The sequence below is a fragment of the Trematomus bernacchii genome, unplaced genomic scaffold, assembly GCF_902827165.1.
Source record: "Trematomus bernacchii unplaced genomic scaffold, fTreBer1.1, whole genome shotgun sequence".
Lineage (NCBI taxonomy): Eukaryota > Metazoa > Chordata > Actinopteri > Perciformes > Nototheniidae > Trematomus > Trematomus bernacchii.
In genome coordinates this window covers 1,120,244-1,139,130 of record NW_022987610.1, presented here as the reverse complement: position 1 = coordinate 1,139,130, position 18,887 = coordinate 1,120,244, and positions in this window count along the sequence as shown.

The window sequence follows — 18,887 nt, the reverse complement described above, 5'->3', positions numbered from 1 at the left end:
AAGTACTTCATTTCATTTCTGGTAGTGTAGCACCCATAAGGTTGAGGTTGTCTACCTGCACATGCATGTTTATACCACAAGGGGGCAGATCACCTGATGGTTCATCATTGTTTTATGCTGGAGATGAACAGAAGAAGTGTGTCTGTGTGTTGTGCTTTGAGATTGTTTGAGATGCTGACATCTTGCACATGTGCCTTGTGGAAGTTAATAAATGAACGTTTTCTACACCTATAATACCCTTGCGGTCTGAGTGGTGTAACAGTAGCAGTCAAATTAGTACCGAGTCCAACAGTGTCAGTTTTATTAAGAACTTGTGGACACAAATATTTGTATCACTCATTGAATATAGCAGGGAAAAAAATGAAGAGCAGCTGATTTGAAAAATCAAACTCGAGAGATGGCTGAGGTGACCATGGTGCCAGAAAGCCACAAGTGGGACAGAGCTCTGTCCCACTTGTGGCACAAACATACTCGAGAGTTTTTTACCAAAAGTTCTTAATAAAACTGACACTGTTGGACTCGGTACTAGTTTGACTGCTACCAGAAATGAAATGAAGTACTTTTACTGTGTACTTTTTGAGTAATCCTCTGTCCGAGTCCCCTGCTGAGAACAAAATCAAGCCACTTCTGCTCTAGAGTATGTTTCTGTGGGACAATGTGGCCCGTGGGACATGTAAATGCAATGTCGACGCGTGAACTGTCAACGGGGGGTGGAGAGACACTGTGGACGCTCGTGAACTGTCAGCGGGGGGGGGGGGGTACACTGTGAACTTCTGTCGCCTGTCAGCGCAACGTACATGATGCCGTTTAAAACCATAGACTGTATACAGTTTAAAACATATAATAAAGGACGGTGCCGGCCGTCAGCGAACCGAGCCGGCCTTTCTCCACATCTGATTCATGTCATAAATCAGATTTTAGAAAAGCGTTTTAGCCAATCAAAATGAAATATGCGGGACATCGTCTCAATTTGCAATACCGCACAAAGCGGGACATCTGGTCACCCAGACGGCTGAGTTGACCGCAGTGCAGAATCGCTGTATAGTTGAAATCTCCTAACAATGTTGTCCATTTTAGAAATAGGCCTATTATATTTACAGCCCTTAATAACATTCATTTTCTAGGCTCAATGTGTGTCTTGGCCGTTTTCATTGTGATCGCTAAATTCCCCTTGTTTATAATAATCACAGTTCCTTCAACAGGATACTGTAGTGATTCAAAGTGTGATTTTAGCATAGCCTACGAGTGCTTTTGTTTTGAAATCACTTCTGTGAGGTTCGTCTGCGCTCTTATTTTGTAAGGTAACTTCCGGTAGCAGAATATGAAAAAACGGGGGGTTTTTTTGTTTCTGTTTTTTAGTGATTTTATTTTTTGTTTTGAGAAGTAGAAAATGAAAATCATCCCGTTTTTTAAGTTTGGTAAATCCCTTTTTGACCGTGATAAAGAAAAACGCCTTGTATTTCAATTTTGGTTTTTCAATTTGAAAACGAAAATCAAATATCCAGTCGTTTTTTGTTTTTGAATTTCCATTTGTGAAAAGAAAATCCAATGACCAAAACATACACTGACCCATCTGGTCACCCAGACGGCTGAGTTGACCGCAGTGCAGAATCGCTGTATAGTTCACATCTCCTAACAATGTTGTCCATTTTAGAAATAGGCCTATTATATTTACAGCCCTTTATAACATTCATTTTCTGGGCTCAAAGTGTGTCTTGGCCGTTTTCATTGTGATCGCTAAATTCCCCTTGTTTATAATATCCTTCAACAGGATACTGTAGTGATTCAAAGTGTGATTTTAGCATAGCCTAGTAGCCTACGAGTGCTTTAGTTTTGAAATCACTTCCGTGAGTTTCGTCTGCGCTCGTAAGGTAACTTCCGGTAGCAGAATATGAAAAAACGGGGGGTTTTTCTGTTTCTGTTTTCTAGTGATTTTATTTTTTGTTTTGAGAAGTAGAAAATGAAAATCATCCCGTTTTTTAAGTTTAGTAAATCCCTTTTTGACCGTGATAAAGAAAAACGCCTTGTATTTCAATTTTGGTTTTTCAATTTGAAAACGAAAATCAAATATCCAGTCGTTTTTTGTTTTTGAATTTCCATTTGTGAAAAGAAAATCCAATGACCAAAACATACACTGACCTATTTATTTGGACCATGCAGATGGAGCGTAAGAGCAAAATCTCTCTGGGCCTTGGTGTACTCTACACCCTGCCTCGACAGGAGGTGAACTGGAAGATCTGAAATTCAATTAGCAAAAGTGATTTAGTATGTCTCCTTGTAATAGTAACTAGGAAGTCTAACAAAGAACATAAAATACACCAAATATTCAATGTAATATTTTTTATTTTACCTGAGTAGCATTCAAGCTTGTCTTTCAGCTCTTCGTTGATGAGATTTTTCTCCTTCAGTTCCTCCAGAAGAGCCCGCATGTTTTTCTTGGCCCTCCTTTCTCTCGCCAAGGCATTGGTCTTCTCCTCGCTGAGGCTCCGTTGAGTTTGGCCTTTATATCCTTGGGGCAAGCAGGCAATGCGTATGGGTGGTCAGTGCCCTGCCGCTTGCGGCTCTTTCACCTCTCTCCAGTGGCTCCCTGTTAATCTGTCAAAATATACGAATATATAAATAATAGTAATATGGAAATGAATAACAGTTACTTTTTTAACAATTCAATGTTCACTTATCAATGCTGTGAGCCTAATTTATTTTTACGTTCTGCAATTCTCCAACAGAAAACACAACTCAGCGTACTTTTAAGAAATTGATCTTAATAGGCTTGTAAGGCAAAAATGTGTTTTGAGGCTCTGGACAAAAATGGCTCTTTTGATTGTAAAGGTTGCCAACCCCTGGGTGTAGTTTCAATGTTTGCACATGTTCATTCATCAAAGTGTATGAGTGACATAGAGCATAGCATGAGATAGCCAGTGGTTCTCAAACTTTTTACACAGAGTACCACCTCAAATAATATTGGGCTCTTCTAGTAACACCATCATAGACCTTCCTGGGTACCACCGAGATAAAGGATTTAATATGACAAGCCATATGATGCTCTCATTTGTCAGTGACATTCCACATGCAAATACTCACAACATTAGGCTGAGTGAGCTAGTGACTTATCCGACCGGCCCACATTGTCCGACCGGCCAGTCCGCCCCTGTATGTATGTATTTATGCAAACTTTAAGAATAAGACAACCACACTAAGAGTTATAAAAAAGATGTCCAAAAGAAACATTCAATAATTGTGTAAACAAATGGTAGCAACATATTCTAAAAAGCCTGGGTCAACAACAATCTTGTAATACTATTATCTCACATAGCCCCGCTGTTTCTGTGTAGCAGGACTTGTATTGTACATCCTTAGTAAGAGATTTTGCTCTTACTAAGTAACTAACGATTATCCTAATTATAGTCATAATATTGTCATATCTTACAGGTGAAAGGTGATCCCACGGGTTATTGTTTCGAGACTACGGTGATTAGAGCATCCTTAGGCTGCACAAAAGTCAGGCATCTTCACTGATAGGCGTACTTCTGTAAACACAAAACCAGCAATTTCCTGTATCATAATGTATCTAAATGTAAGATGTTTTTAACAAGCCAAACCGCTTGGAAGAAATCATGTGCAACTTAAAGGGGACCTATCATGCAAAATGCACATTTGTACGTCTTTTATACATGAATATGTGTCCCCGGTGTTCCAGGGAACTCACCAAGTGTCAGAAAACACAACCCTCTCTATTTTCCTCCATACCCAAATCTCTAAAAAAGGGGCTGCAACGGATCTGATCAAAACTGATCCAGATTTGAACACTGTCCTGACGTCAGGACGGTGGCGCTACGGCTATTGGGCCAACCCCACCAATCAGGAGGAGACAGCCACGGCCATTGCCGTTCGAAAGCGCTGGAGACGCTGTAGTACATATGCCAGGCCTGTAGATGGTGCTGTTCTCACAGAATCAGCCCTTGCAAAAACAGAGCTAGAAAAGTGCAAATTGAGTGAAATGAGGCATGGCTAAAATGCATGATCTGTTTGGTATTTTGAAAAAAAAAAGTATAAATATGCCTTATATAGGTATGGCCCTACACTATATTATTCAAATATAGCATGATAGGTCCACTTTAAATATTATTTTGATAATAAAATGAATTTCAATGTTGATGAATTTCATACTGTTCATTCATAATCTGATTGTCTTTGTAGCTCACTGTTGAAATAAAAAAAAACATTACAATTACAAAATAATTATATCTACAGCCCCTAAACACAAACACACCTCTTTCATAAATAACACACTTGTTCTGCAATAATATGTTTTATGTTTCCTGTAATTTCTGTTAGGAAAGGACATGCCTGAAAGACACGACTCAGCATCTCCTCTTTCTCTGAGGGTCAAGAAAAACATCCAATAGGAAAATTAAAAGCTGATGTTATGAGATGTTAAGAGCAGTACAGGACATTCACTAAGAAACTATTGTGAAAACACAGTCAGCTGATCGAATGCACCTATTTCCACATCTACACTCCATCAGCTGATTATTTCTATTTGCCTCACTTCATGAGCTTCACAACATGTACCTTGTACCGCAGAGTTTGCAACGTCACAAATAAATGGGGCCAATCTTCAGTCAGATGTGAATGTGTAATCTAACATTTTCAGTAAGAATAATGGACAAAAGGAGTGCAAATACAAATTCAATTTATTGAAATGTGAACCAAAAGTGAATCAAACATGTTTTAAATAAAAATCACATATGGACAGAAGGTGTAAACCTATTAAATGTATAAGTAAACACATTTAGTCAAATAAAGTGACAGACTAGGCCTGTGCAGTTGGTATCAGCTATGCATGGGCTCCTCCATCAGGCCTGGTCCTCCTCACAGAGGAAAGACCCTCAGTCCTCTCCGGCCAAACCAACAGACAGGACGTCCATCACACGGAGGTTTCTCCCTGAAGTCTCTGCAGCTCTCTGGACTGAATCCGTCCACACTGAATATGAGAGGGGAAAAATGAAAATAATAAATGCTTTAGACAATAAGAAATATAAAGTTGACTGTTGAGTTGCTCAGTTTTTTTAGATTGTCAATACTATTACTGTATAACTAATATCTCAGGTTAAGAGGCACCTTCAAATAAAGATTGGTCTTTAAATACATTTTGTCTTTTGAATTGTTTGTCTAAAGTCAAGGATCTAGAACTGGTACTTATAGTTTTAATGGTACAGTCTGGTTATAATGCTGTTTGGAGGAGGCCTCACAGGTAAGAGCACTAACTAGCTATCATCACATGTACCTTAGCTTGACTTAAATGTATTAAACGTATAATTAAGTGATGGCAAAATATAAATAACTAATGTCATGCAAACATATTAATATTTGCTTGATTCCAGTGTTGAATTTAGCACAATTGCATACAAACGTTAAGGGATTTTAAGATTCTGAAGTATTATGCTAAAAACTCAATAACTTAGATTATTATTTATAGTTTTGCTGAATAGTTTCATGTCCGCTTACGTTAGAAACGTAAAATGCGACGGCAGTGTGCAGATGGGGAGCATGTTAGCTTAGCTTGGTAGCTTCAGCTAGCTCTGGAACTTCCAGCCCGGTGGCAACAGGTCCCGCCTCGGCTCCGCCTCTTTGCCCTTATTTGGAGCAGGCGGGAGTGGAACTCTGACGGACCCTACGTCCATTTATATATACAGTCTATGGTTGATGTCAAGCGGCAAACTCTGCGGCAGAGCTGGGAGGCCAATAAGGAAGTGCCTCAAACTGCAGTTCATCTAATGGCCAATAGGAGCAGTCTGCAGAAGGGAGCAATTTCCATAGACACCCATGTTAAAATGACCAACTTTACAGCAGAAATAAACATGTTTACATTGTGGTAGTTCAAAAAACCATATTCTCTGTATAGTTAGATTCCCCCTTCATGACAACTGTGTGGGGGGTGAATTGTTTTATAACACAACCCTTTTAGTTATATTAGGTCTTAAAGTTTTTGCATAAATTAGGGCGTGCTCACCTTGAGTGACAGGTCTCTGCAGTGAGTGTTACTTCTTGCTTTCTGTCTCTCTGCTAGCTCCGTTAGCTCAGTAAGCTCCAGGATGCTACAGGGGCTCAACTGCGAGGCTGATGCGGGGAACACAACTTGAACTCGGACGTGTTTGTTGTGTTGGTGCCTGGTGGAGTATTCTTCATTTCAATATCTGACTTTTCTTATGGCTCTGCGGTTCAAACAGAACGTCCCTGAATGCATTTTCTTCGGTAAGTGAAATTCAAGCACTTTTATTTCTCACTGGTCTTTTTATTCAGCTAAGCTACATCTGTGCTAACGATGCTATCCGTAGCATACAAGTTAAAACATATTAGAGAAGTGTAACATTAAGAAGGATTATACTGTAGAACAAACGGCTTCTGTGTGAGGTTGGTATAATAAGGTCATCCTCGTACATTAGTTAGTTTGCTAGTCAGGTAACTGTATGCATTGATATTGTTAATTTAAATTCGCTATGCTCGACGATGCAGACAGCTAACGTCACAGTAGTGTTGAAGAGCAGCGTACTGTACATGAGATTAACCTCACTATAAGATATAATATAATAATAATAATATCTGAAAAATATGAATCTCACATTTCCATATTGCAACATGGTTTGTTGAGCTGGAGTTGATTATTGAAGCTTATTGGTTAACATTCATCATATTAAACGAACAAACCCAAACCTTGTTGTTTTTATTAATATTATTACCAATACTTACTAAGCATTTTATTATCATTACACTGGAGAAACCGACTTATTGCGGCAGCAGAACGTTAACATGTAACTTAATGCCTGCATTTAAGGACGATAGTGTAATCAATGCTTTAGTGACAAGTGAAGTAAAAAGATATGATTCTACACTGTATTGAAGTAAACATGTATTATTTTGAATTGTATTTTAGTGAACATGTATTGTTTGAACTGTTTTAGGTAATCACAAACGGGTTTTGATAAATCACTTAGAATAGGAATGTTATTCTCACTTTTAAACTCACTGACTCAGAGATTCTGTGTTTCACACACCAACCTTGCCTGTTTCACCCCTAAAAACCAGATGTCGTCATTAAGGTCGTTAAAGACAACATTACATCGCTCCTTATCACCCCTAAAAGCCAGATGTTGTTTTTAAGTCGTTAAAGACATCGTTAAATAGGTGAAGAAAAGTTTAAATGTCTGAAGGAGGATAGTTTATGTGAAAAAACCCCATGGGAAGGGAATGTAGAGTAGATAGGGTGGAGATAAACGTTGACTTTTGACCTGATCTCACGTTCGGGTCCGAACTCTGATTGAACCAGACCAGATATGAATCCAGCCAGTCAGGACACTTGGGGGAGGTGAGCAGTTTACACAGCTCCTCCCCAGGGGCTCTCTAATTCGCTGTCGAATAAAAGGGGGAGGGAACAAGTCAACACATCTCCGCCCCAAAATATAAGTATGAATACTGATGTTTTTGAGTGTAAAAAAGCTTTTTGGTTTGGTGAGTTGGTTTGATCCCGATATCTGTGTCCGCATCGCATCACAAACCTGAAGTCACTTTCATCTCGTTTGATGAGTTGGTTTGATCCCGTCACATTTATCTGCATCGCATCACAAACCTGAAGCCCGGAGTACTCGAGTACTCTGTATAACTTGTATATGTGTTTGGTTTCCTACCAGAAGTAAACTCAGATAATTTGTTATAACTTTGATTCCGGTGTTTTCAATTCCTTTCTTAATTTAATAGAGATCCAGCCTCATCCAACGAACGGCGCGTAGCAGAGGTGTTCTGCTCCAACAAGTGGTGATTTTCCCGACGTGATGAGTGCTTATCTCTAGAAAGGGACACCGATAGCCAGGGGACCGAATCCAGTCCAGGGGGAGGACACAGAGATACTGTTGACAACTACACCAAGGCGCCATATACAAAAGGTGAGCAGACACCTGTTTTGACTATCAAAAATCTGTGATTGATTATACTAAAAATGTTAGAGTTGTCAGCAGCGTTCTCAGTGTTCTTAGTCACGGTGGGAAATACAATACATATTCCAAGTTGGGGATATTGGGGAAGTGCTTAGATAAGGGAATGCTCTGGTTTTTGGACAAAATTAACATGGGATCACTCCCGTCACCGGACGTACTTCGTCTCACTGGAATAGTAACGGTCATAGTGAATATAAAATCGTCCCCATGTATCCGGCCAATGACGGGAGAGTTTTGAAAGAGACAAAACACTGTTCCATACATTTAAAAACACTTAAACAATTAAACAATGTTTACCTGCCAACAAGCAGCAGTGTGCTGTCATTTCAAACATGTTACCCCACTGTTTAACACAGTTTTACCTGTGTTTTGAAGACTCTTTCCTGGGTCAATGTGTCCTCTTTCTCCCCCCCCTGGGTGTGTGTGAGACAAGTCAAGTGAGTCAGCCTGCCAACCAGCAGCAGTGTGCTGTCATTTCAAACATGTTACCCCACTGTTTAACACAGTTTTACCTGTGTTTTGAAGACTCTTTCCTGGGTCATTGTGTGCTCACCAGGGGCACGAGAATACCCTCCACAGAAGGGGTCGTGGTTCCGTGAAGAAGGCCGAATTTGGGTGCTCATAGGCAGCCTGCTGCAGAGTCATTTTCAGGCTCCTCTCCACAATTGTCCCCCTAAAATGATTTAAAATCATTATTTTTGCATTTAAATGCATTTATTCTATCATTTATATGGTTCCCCAACACAATGCACATAGTCTGGAGCTCACTGGGGTCCTGCATATAATTTAATCAGGCGTTTTAACACTTTTTCCCATGAAAATGATTTTTAATCACTATCATGGGGCTATGAAAATAAAATTCCGGGTAATGCAGAGCACAAGTGCACCTTTTACTATTTAAATGTATTTGTATTATATATATTTGGGCTAGAAAGGTGACCTCTCTGGGTGATTTAGTCAGTTTATGGAGCTTAGCCCACAAATCCTGGATGATCCAGGCCGAATTTGGGTGCTCATAGGCGGCCTGCCAGGCGCCCCCACCCGTGGAAAGCAAAAAAAATTGAAGAAAACGCTTAATTATAACTTAAAATAATCAAAAATGAAGTTTTGAAAAATTGTCAAAAAAATGACAGAGTGCCAACGGGAGAAGGGGCCAGACTATTGGCGCTTCAGGCCGATTTTTCCCCTTCTCCGATGGTTGGTACAACGGAGAAGGGGAAAAAGTCCCTGGGCTTCATTTCCACTTCTCTGTTAAAAAGATTCATCCATACTTTTCAAACTACCGTCTGCACGAAATCGGAAACCCAGTTTTTGGGTGCACTCAGAAAAATAACGGCTGTTGCAAATCATGGAAGAATGTATCCGCTCACCAAGCACTTTGAGTGGGCCTAATTTTGTGGCGCAAGGACCCCCCAGCCTGGTTCTCTCAATACTTAAAGTTTGACATGGAGGAATGCGAGGGCACTTTGCAGGTGACTCTACCCGATTATGAGACACTATTTTGGGACGTATTTTTTACATTTCTCTGGTTCTCCAAATAGTTTAAGTTCGACATTTTGAGCCATGGAGGAATGCGAGGGCACTTTGCAGGTGACTCTACCCGATTTTGAGACACTATTTTGGGGCGTATTTTTTACATTTCTCTGGTTCTCCAAATAGTTTAAGTTCGACATTTTGAGCCATGGAGGAATGCGAGGGCACTTTCCAGGTGACTCTACCCGATTTTGAGGCACTATTTTGGGGTATAATTTTTACATTTTGACCCCTTTGCCCGGTTATCACCAAAGTTGAGTTGGATGATTTCGACCATGGAGGAATGTCAGGGGAGTCCGCGGGGGACTCCTGCGGGGTCATGAGGCACTATTTTGGGGTACAATTTTTACATTTTGACCCCTTTTCCCGGTTCTCACCAAAGTTGAGTTGGATGATTTCGACCATGGAGGAATGTCAGGGGAGTCCGCGGGGGACTCCTGCGGGGTCATGAGGCACTATTTTCGGACACTTTTTTCCCATTTTCCCCCCTTTTGCCTGGTTCTTTTTATTTTTATTTTTTTTCCTGTTTTGGCCCGTTTGACCCGGTTCCTTCTGCCGGGGGCACTGCCCGGTCCCGGGTGCCCCCCCCAGGGCTCGCGTACAGCCGTTTCACCCCCCACATTGACGGATTTTGACCCCTTTGCCCGGTTCTCACCAAAGTTGAGTGTGATGATTGCTGAGTCATGATGCACTATTTTGGGGTACATTTCCCCCATTATCAACACGGACTAGAGATGTCTCGGAGATGGCTCGGAGCCCACACCCTGGTTCTATGTAACCCTGGAGGAATGTCACATGAGTCGACAGGGGACTGCTGCTGGCTAATGAAGGACTATTTTGGGGTACATTTCCCCCATTATCAACACGGACTAGAGATGTCTCGGAGATGGCTTGGAGCCCACACCCTGGTTCTATGTAACCCTGGAGGAATGTCACATGAGTCGACAGGGGACTGCTGCTGGCTAATGAAGGACTATTTTGGGGTACATTTCCCCCATTATCAACACGGACTAGAGATGTCTCGGAGATGGCTCGGAGCCCACACCCTGGTTCTATGTAACCCTGGAGGAATGTCACATGAGTCGACAGGGGACTGCTGCTGGCTAATGAAGGACTATTTTGGGGTACTTTTTTTTCATTTTCACCCAAATTTCCCTGGATGAAATATTTTTTAGTTTTTTTAGTTTTTAGCCCAGTTTTGGCCACAGCGTTGCCTGGAGGATAGGACCGAGATATGACAGACTCTCTGGCCGCCTCACAAGTCACTATTGTCGGACACTTTCTTTGCTTTACCCCGGTTCTATCACTCTTTCCTCCTTTGACCATACAACCCGTTTCCTGCTGGGGTGGTGCCTGGTTCCGGGGTACCCCAAACCCTCTCATGGTCGGGGCACCATGTATTGATGCATCGGACCCAATGTTGCCATCACCAGCCCCGCGTTGGTGCGGAAGTGGGACCATCTGACCCGGTGGTAACCCAATACTTCCCTTCGTCCATGCACCATGAATTGATGCATCGGACCCAGTGTCGCAACCACCGCTCACGCTAACGCATATAAACGGAGAACTATAACATAATTTTGATCAAAATCATTATGTGTGTTTCAGGAAGGATGTCATCTGAATGCCCGGTGTGCAGACTCTTCTATCTGGCATTGAACAAACACCTTAAGCACAAGCATGCAGTGCGGAACTTGGAGGAGAGGGGAATCCTCCTGAAAATAGCCAGTGGAAGGATAAATGTTCGGACCAAACCCTGTCCCATCGCTGGGTGTTCGTACGCTGGGAAGAGACTGGACCGTCATGTAAAACATGACCACCCTGAGTTGTCCCGACATAAGGCACATCAGGTCATGGCAAGGCTGAAGCATAGTGTGGCACTGCAGTTGCTCCATGACCTCCGTGAGACTAACCCCATCATTGGAATGGCTACATCATTGGATATAGACAATGAGGAGGAATACCCCGGGCACCCTCCACCCTTCTCCCCACATACCGAGTGTGACAACGAGGACTGCAGGCAGGTGATGCTGGAAAATGTGGCATTGAGGGCTCAGAAGGATGCCCTCAATGATGAGGTGAAGACCCTGCGCTCCAGGCTGAAAAAGGAGCTAAAACCCAGGAAGCAGAGTGCTGCTGTTCTTGAGGAAGAGGACGAATGTATACGATTTAAGGGCCTGGCAATCCCAAATACCTCCGGCATAAACACAGTAGCCTCAGGCAGCAATACCCCTGTGAAGAGCCCGGTGAAGACTGTCATGCAGTCCCCAGTAACCTCCGGTAGCGAGACCCCTGTGAGGAGCCCGGTGAAGACTGTCATGCTTGCAGTAGCCTCCGGTGGGAAGAGACCGGTCAAGAACCCTGTGAAGAGCCCAATGAAGACTGTCATGCTTGCAGTAGCCTCCGGTGGAAAGAGACCGGTCAAGAACCCTGTGAAGAGCCCAGTGAAGACTGTCATATTACCAGTTTCCTCCGGTAGCGAGACCCCTGAGAAGAGCCCGGTGAAGACTGTCATGTTTGCAGTAGCCTCCAGTAGCGAGACCCCTGTGAAGACCCCGGTGAAGACTGTCATGTTTGCAGTAGCCTCCGGTAGCGAGACCCCTGTGAAGACCCCGGTGGAAACTGTCATGTTTGCAGTAGCCTCCGGTAGCGAGACCCCTGTGAAGACCCCGGTGGAAACTGTCATGTTTGCAGTAGCCTCCGGTAGCGAGACCCCTGTGAAGACCCCGGTGGAAACTGTCATGTTTGCAGTAGCCTCCGGTAGCGAGACCCCTGTGAAGACCCCGGTGGAAACTGTCATGTTTGCAGTAGCCTCCGGTAGCGAGACCCCTGTGAAGACCCCGGTGGAAACTGTCATGTTTGCAGTAGCCTCCGGTAGCGAGACCCCTGTATGCCGGAAGACCCGTGCCTCTAAGCTGGCTAATGACTTGCCCTCTCCCTCAAATTACTGGTCCACTGGGTGTGGACGGGGGAATACCATGCGTGAAATCACGTTGCCTAGAAGCATGGAGGCGTACCTTCAGACATACTTGGATCACTGTTTGGGTGTCGCTCCGACAGTAAAACAGAAAGACAATGTTGTGTCGAAGATCAGCCGGATAAAGAACTTCATAGTATACATGGCCCATGGTGTTAACCGCCTGTCAGACTGGCTGTTCCTAAGAAACATGAAGATGATCCGTGGCTGGAGCGAGTATATTGTAAAGCCGGGCCGGGCAGTCACAACATCAGAGTTCTTCCTGAAGAATGTGCACCAGTTCATGGGGTACATGTCTGAGTCAAAGCCCCGGGGGTGCAAGCTCACCCAGTCTGATATGACCCACATAATGAGAGAGGTGAAAGCCAACATGAAACACTTGAATAAGGCAGTCACTCTACATCAGTTTAAGGTGAAGAGGAACAAACTGGATCGTCTGCCGAGCCAGGCGGAGCTTCTCGCCGCCATGGCGGCCGCTGAGAAGCGCATCCCGGAGCTCCTCGACCTGATGGCCGGCACGCCGACCTCAACCACCCAGAAGCTTCTCTATGGCTATCTCACCCTCCATTGGAGCCTCCTGTATGGCCACCGTACGGGCGTGTACGCAAACATGAAAAACAGTGAGGTCTTAGAGGCAGCCATAAGGGGAACTGCTGAGGGCTACATCATCCATGTGCAGGATCACAAGACGGCCAAGACATATGGCGAAGCACAGCTGGCGCTTACAGTAGAGGAGTTTAGCTGGGTCATGCGGTGGATGGGGATTAAAGAGGCATTGCTGGGTCCTCAGAATGAATTCTTCCTTTTCACAAGGGGGAATCGGGCCTCCAAGAACCTGAACGCTCACTTGAAGAGGGCATGGGCTGATGCTGGGCTAGAAACAGCCGTCACCTTCACAATCCTGCGCACTGCCCTGGCTGACAATATCAAGCATCACCAAGATCCAGAAAGCCGGTCGATTCTCGCCAGGTTTATGTGTCACGACGTAACCACGGCGGACCGGTTCTACGCGAATGCGCCAGGTATAAAGGAGGCATTGAGAATCCGCTCCATGTTCAGGGCGTCATCAGATGCGGCAGCAGCTGCATCATCATCAGAAGGATGTCTACCGCTGTCAGATGGGGAGACCTCCGAAGAGGGCTGCTATAACAGTACAGCTCTATCATCTTCACCTGATGGGTCATTGGAGCGGCAGCAGCAGCGGAAGCGGAAGCGGGAGGGAAAGAGGCCAATGAAGTCGGGACCGGGGCTGGTTGACACTCCTGATGATGGGGCAGGGGCCGTGGACTCAACCTGTTTGCCCTGGTGCACCGTAAGAATTAGACGCCTAATTTGGTCCCCTGAATCCCGCTAAACATTGTGAATATGTATACCGTGTATATAATTATTATTATAATCCTGTGTATACATTTTGTAAATAGTACAATATCTCCAGGGCGCATAACTGCACTTTACAAGCCAGGAAAGGTGCCAGAATCCTGGGCATACATTTTGTTAATAGTGCAACACCTCCAGGGCGCATAACTGCACTTTAAAACGTAGGTTAAGAAATTTAGTAGTACTGTTATAGTAGCAGTAGTACGTGTAAATAGTTTATGTTTTAGCCTCTCTGTACTGTCAACTGTGTTTTTTGTTCAAATAAAATAAAAAAAAAAAAAAAACAATAACCTTGATGGTTACCAGGGGCAGAAAAAGTGCCACTTTCCATCAGCACCGGGGAGGCACTCTCCTTGGTGCTGAACCCTGTGATGAGCGCTCAAGTGTTGGCGGAGGAGGTGTAAGCCAGAGGAGGGTGAACAAAAGTTAAAGTGTTTGAACCTCCAGCCCAGAAGGGGGGGTGATGCCGTGAAGAAAGCCGAATATGGATGCTGATGGGCGGACACAGAAGCACCATAAAACCACCCCCTTGTAAGGTCACCAGGGGCACGAGAATACCCTCCAGCCCAGAAGGGGGGGTGATGCCGTGAAGAAGGCCGAATATGGATGCTGATGGGCGGACACAGAAGCACCATAAAACCACCCCCTTGTAAGGTCACCAGGGGCACGAGAATACCCTCCACAGAAGGGGGGGTGATGCCGTGAAGAAAGCCCGAATATGGATGCTGATGGGCGGACACAGAAGCACCATAAAACCACCCCCTTGTAAGGTCACCAGGGGCACGAGGTTCTGGTGGGTGTGAATACCTGTGTTTAGTCCGTGGGGGAGTGCTTAACTGTGGGGGCCCGGGGACTCAGGGTGTGCAAGGTTATGGAGGTCCCACTGTTAGGGGCCCATGCTGGAGGTAATTAGTCCGTCCTTGGGGCTCTGTGAGCGGGCAAAAAGAGGTGATTTCCCCCTGGTCTCTGCTGGAGGTGCAGAGTCCCACTGTTAGGGGCCCATGCTGGAGGTAATTAGTCCGTCCTTCGGGGCTCTGTGAGCGGGCAATGAGAGGTGATTTTCCCGGTCTCCGCCCTGGAGGTGTGAAATAAACAGAGTCCCCCTGTTAGGGACTGGTGCTGGAGGTCTCTAGTCCGTCCTTCGGTGCTCTGTGAGCGGGCAAAAAGAGGTGATTTCCCCCTGGTCTCTGCTGGAGGTGCAGAGTCCCACTGTTAGGGGCCCATGCTGGAGGTAATTAGTCCGTCCTTGGGGCTCTGTGAGCGGGCAGAGAGAGGTGATTTCCCCCTGGTCTCTGCTGGAGCTGTGAAAGAAACAGAGTCCCACTGTTATGGGGACATGCTGGAGGTAATTAGTCCGTCCTTGGGGCTCTGTGAGGGGGCAGAGAGAGGTGATTTTCCCCTGGTCTCTGCTGGAGCTGTGAAAGAAACAGAGTCCCACTGTTATGGGGACATGCTGGAGGTAATTAGTCCGTCCTTGGGGCTCTGTGAGGGGGCAGAGAGAGGTGATTTCCCCCTGGTCTCTGCTGGAGGTGCAGAGTCCCACTGTTAGGGGCCCATGCTGGAGGTAATTAGTCCGTCCTTGGGGCTCTGTGAGCGGGCAGAGAGAGGTGATTTTCCCGGTCTCCGCCCTGGAGGTGTGAAATAAACAGAGTCCCCCTGTTAGGGACTGGTGCTGGAGGTCTCTAGTCCGTCCTTCGGTGCTCTGTGAGCGGGCAAAAAGAGGTGATTTCCCCCTGGTCTCTGCTGGAGGTGCAGAGTCCCACTGTTAGGGGCCCATGCTGGAGGTAATTAGTCCGTCCTTCGGGGCTCTGTGAGCGGGCAATGAGAGGTGATTTTCCCGGTCTCCGCCCTGGAGGTGTGAAATAAACAGAGTCCCCCTGTTAGGGACTGGTGCTGGAGGTCTCTAGTCCGTCCTTCGGTGCTCTGTGAGCGGGCAAAAAGAGGTGATTTCCCCCTGGTCTCTGCTGGAGGTGCAGAGTCCCACTGTTAGGGGCCCATGCTGGAGGTAATTAGTCCGTCCTTGGGGCTCTGTGAGCGGGCAGAGAGAGGTGATTTCCCCCTGGTCTCTGCTGGAGCTGTGAAAGAAACAGAGTCCCACTGTTATGGGGACATGCTGGAGGTAATTAGTCCGTCCTTGGGGCTCTGTGAGGGGGCAGAGAGAGGTGATTTTCCCCTGGTCTCTGCTGGAGCTGTGAAAGAAACAGAGTCCCACTGTTATGGGGACATGCTGGAGGTAATTAGTCCGTCCTTGGGGCTCTGTGAGGGGGCAGAGAGAGGTGATTTCCCCCTGGTCTCTGCTGGAGGTGCAGAGTCCCACTGTTAGGGGCCCATGCTGGAGGTAATTAGTCCGTCCTTGGGGCTCTGTGAGCGGGCAGAGAGAGGTGATTTTCCCGGTCTCCGCCCTGGAGGTGTGAAATAAACAGAGTCCCCCTGTTAGGGACTGGTGCTGGAGGTCTCTAGTCCGTCCTTCGGTGCTCTGTGAGCGGGCAAAAAGAGGTGATTTCCCCCTGGTCTCTGCTGGAGGTGCAGAGTCCCACTGTTAGGGGCCCATGCTGGAGGTAATTAGTCCGTCCTTGGGGCTCTGTGAGCGGGCAGAGAGAGGTGATTTTCCCCCTGGTCTCTGCTGGAGCTGTGAAAGAAACAGAGTCCCACTGTTATGGGGACATGCTGGAGGTAATTAGTCCGTCCTTGGGGCTCTGTGAGGGGGCAGAGAGAGGTGATTTCCCCCTGGTCTCTCCTGGAGGTGTGAAATAAACAGAGTGCTACATTTTGTAAATAGTGCAATATCTCCAGGGCGCATAACTGCACTTTACAAGCCAGAAATAATGTTTAAATGGTCGGGGAAAGTATTTTTAAATGTCTGGAAGAGAGTTTTAGACAGTCATTTTGCACGAAATCATTTAACATAGACGCTCTCCTGAAAATGCACAGAATATGTGCTTTTTCAGGAGACCGTCAATGTTAAATGATTTCGTGCAAAATGACTGGCTAAAACCTCGGAATAAGTGTTTGAAAAGCGGGGAAAAGTTGTTTAAAATAGTCTGATACCTCCAGGGCGCATCACCAAAAATGTACAAGCCAGGGAAGATGCCTGAATCCCGGATACTTTAGGTCTGTCACTTAGGGTGACCGCACCACTCCGACGCTCCCGAGAGTGGACGTCCATTGTTTGTAAGGCACCTAAGAGGGAGAAGGGTATTCAGTCCTGGACCTAGAGCAAAAATAGTGTTTGAGAGAGGCGGGTAGATCAGTCCCGGCCCTTCACTCACTAAATACGAAGACTGTAAGGATGTAAAAGAAGTATAGGTTAAATTCCCCGTAAGTCAAAATAACATTGATTAATACGGTTACTTTGCAGTGCTTCTATTAAAGACTACGAAGGTGTAAAAAACAGAAGGGTTAAATTCCCCGCAGATCATAATAAGATTGATTAATGCGGTTACCTTTCGTGGTGCTTTAAATGTATAAAATGTCTGTAATTGTTATATGGTGGGTGATAGAGGAGGAGAGAGACGCGACCTCCAACTAATTATTTGGAACGACCGAATCTCATCACAAAACTGTTGTGGGGATAATCAGGCTCATTAAACGTGACGATAAAGAGATTTTGTTGACTGAGTTTTAACTCCTTGCCTGAAGCCGCAATCGCCGTGAGGGGATTGTAGAAGCTTGCTTCTGGAAGTCACGCTATCTGTTGAAATAAACATCGCACAATAAAAATGTGCCTCTTAAGCCCTGAGCCTGTTTTTCAGGTCTCAGGCTCGAAAATGACATTCCCAGAACAAATGACCATATCTTCCCTTCTAAAAGGGTTAAATTAATAATCTTTTTTCTCACAGTAATGATAAACCTGTGAGTTGGATGTAGAAAAGTCAGAATCAATATAGATGTTTTTTATTTTAAAGAAAATTCAGATTTTACATAGTAAAAAACTGTAAATTATAGTGTCCGTCCAAAAATTCTTTTTTACTTATAGTGAAAACCACCCTTGGATGATGGGTTAGTAGACTAAAAGCTTTAGGAATCCAAAGTACAACATATAATAAGTACCCTGTATCAAGATTGATGCAAAACAAGTGAAATTTGACCTTTTTAGAGAGATTTAGCTAAAAAACCCCCACTTCTGGGGTCATTTGGGTGGATTTGACCTATCTCTGGCCCCCCTTGCTCGATTTTGATGAATGAAATCTCTTTATAACTGCGAGAGCCAATGGAATCGAGGGAAAGTTATATACACACCAAAACGTTAACAAATAAGGAGTGAGAGTGACGCGTTACCAAAACCGGAAGCTGCATACACTCTGGTGGCTACCATTAGCAGCTAACTTTTCCGCTCCGATTTTACATAAAAAATGGAATTATGGATTATAAATAATTTCTTCAAAGGCACAGGTACATTATCAACCTATGGATCAACAGTTGTAGCATTTTTTTTTCTTCGTTTTAATGCCATTGAACACGTCTTTTGACCTAATTGACAGCTACGGTGAGACGATCTGCCGTAAAAGCTCCGTAAAGGTACGTGTTGTGATGTCTGTGTTTGCTTCCCCTGTCGCAAGTTCGGATCGCTCAGTGATGATACTATACCTAAATAATCAGTGGAGTCTCAGCTTTAAGAGGCTATATTGTATGTGCAGCTACGATAAGTAATAAGGGTATCTTTATCTTGAATTGTGTGCCGCAGTGCGTTAGAATGTTTTCGCTCAGGGGTCATTTAGACGCTTCTTATGAGACTTGTGTTTTGTTTTGGTAAAAATGGTTCATATCTTCAGTTAGCTGAGATTCTTCCCGTTAATCTGGTGCTACACATTAATAGTTTCATAAATGTTAAGAAGCACTGAGACATTATCTCGAAAAAAAAACAGTGGGAGGGGTCCAATGGGGGGACCGCCGTGCTTAAGAGGTTAAGAAAACAGGGAGTACTACAACATTCTGAAAAATTGAATACTAAAACATTTAGAATTAAAAGAAAAATTGCACAGTATATTAAATAAATACAAACGAACACG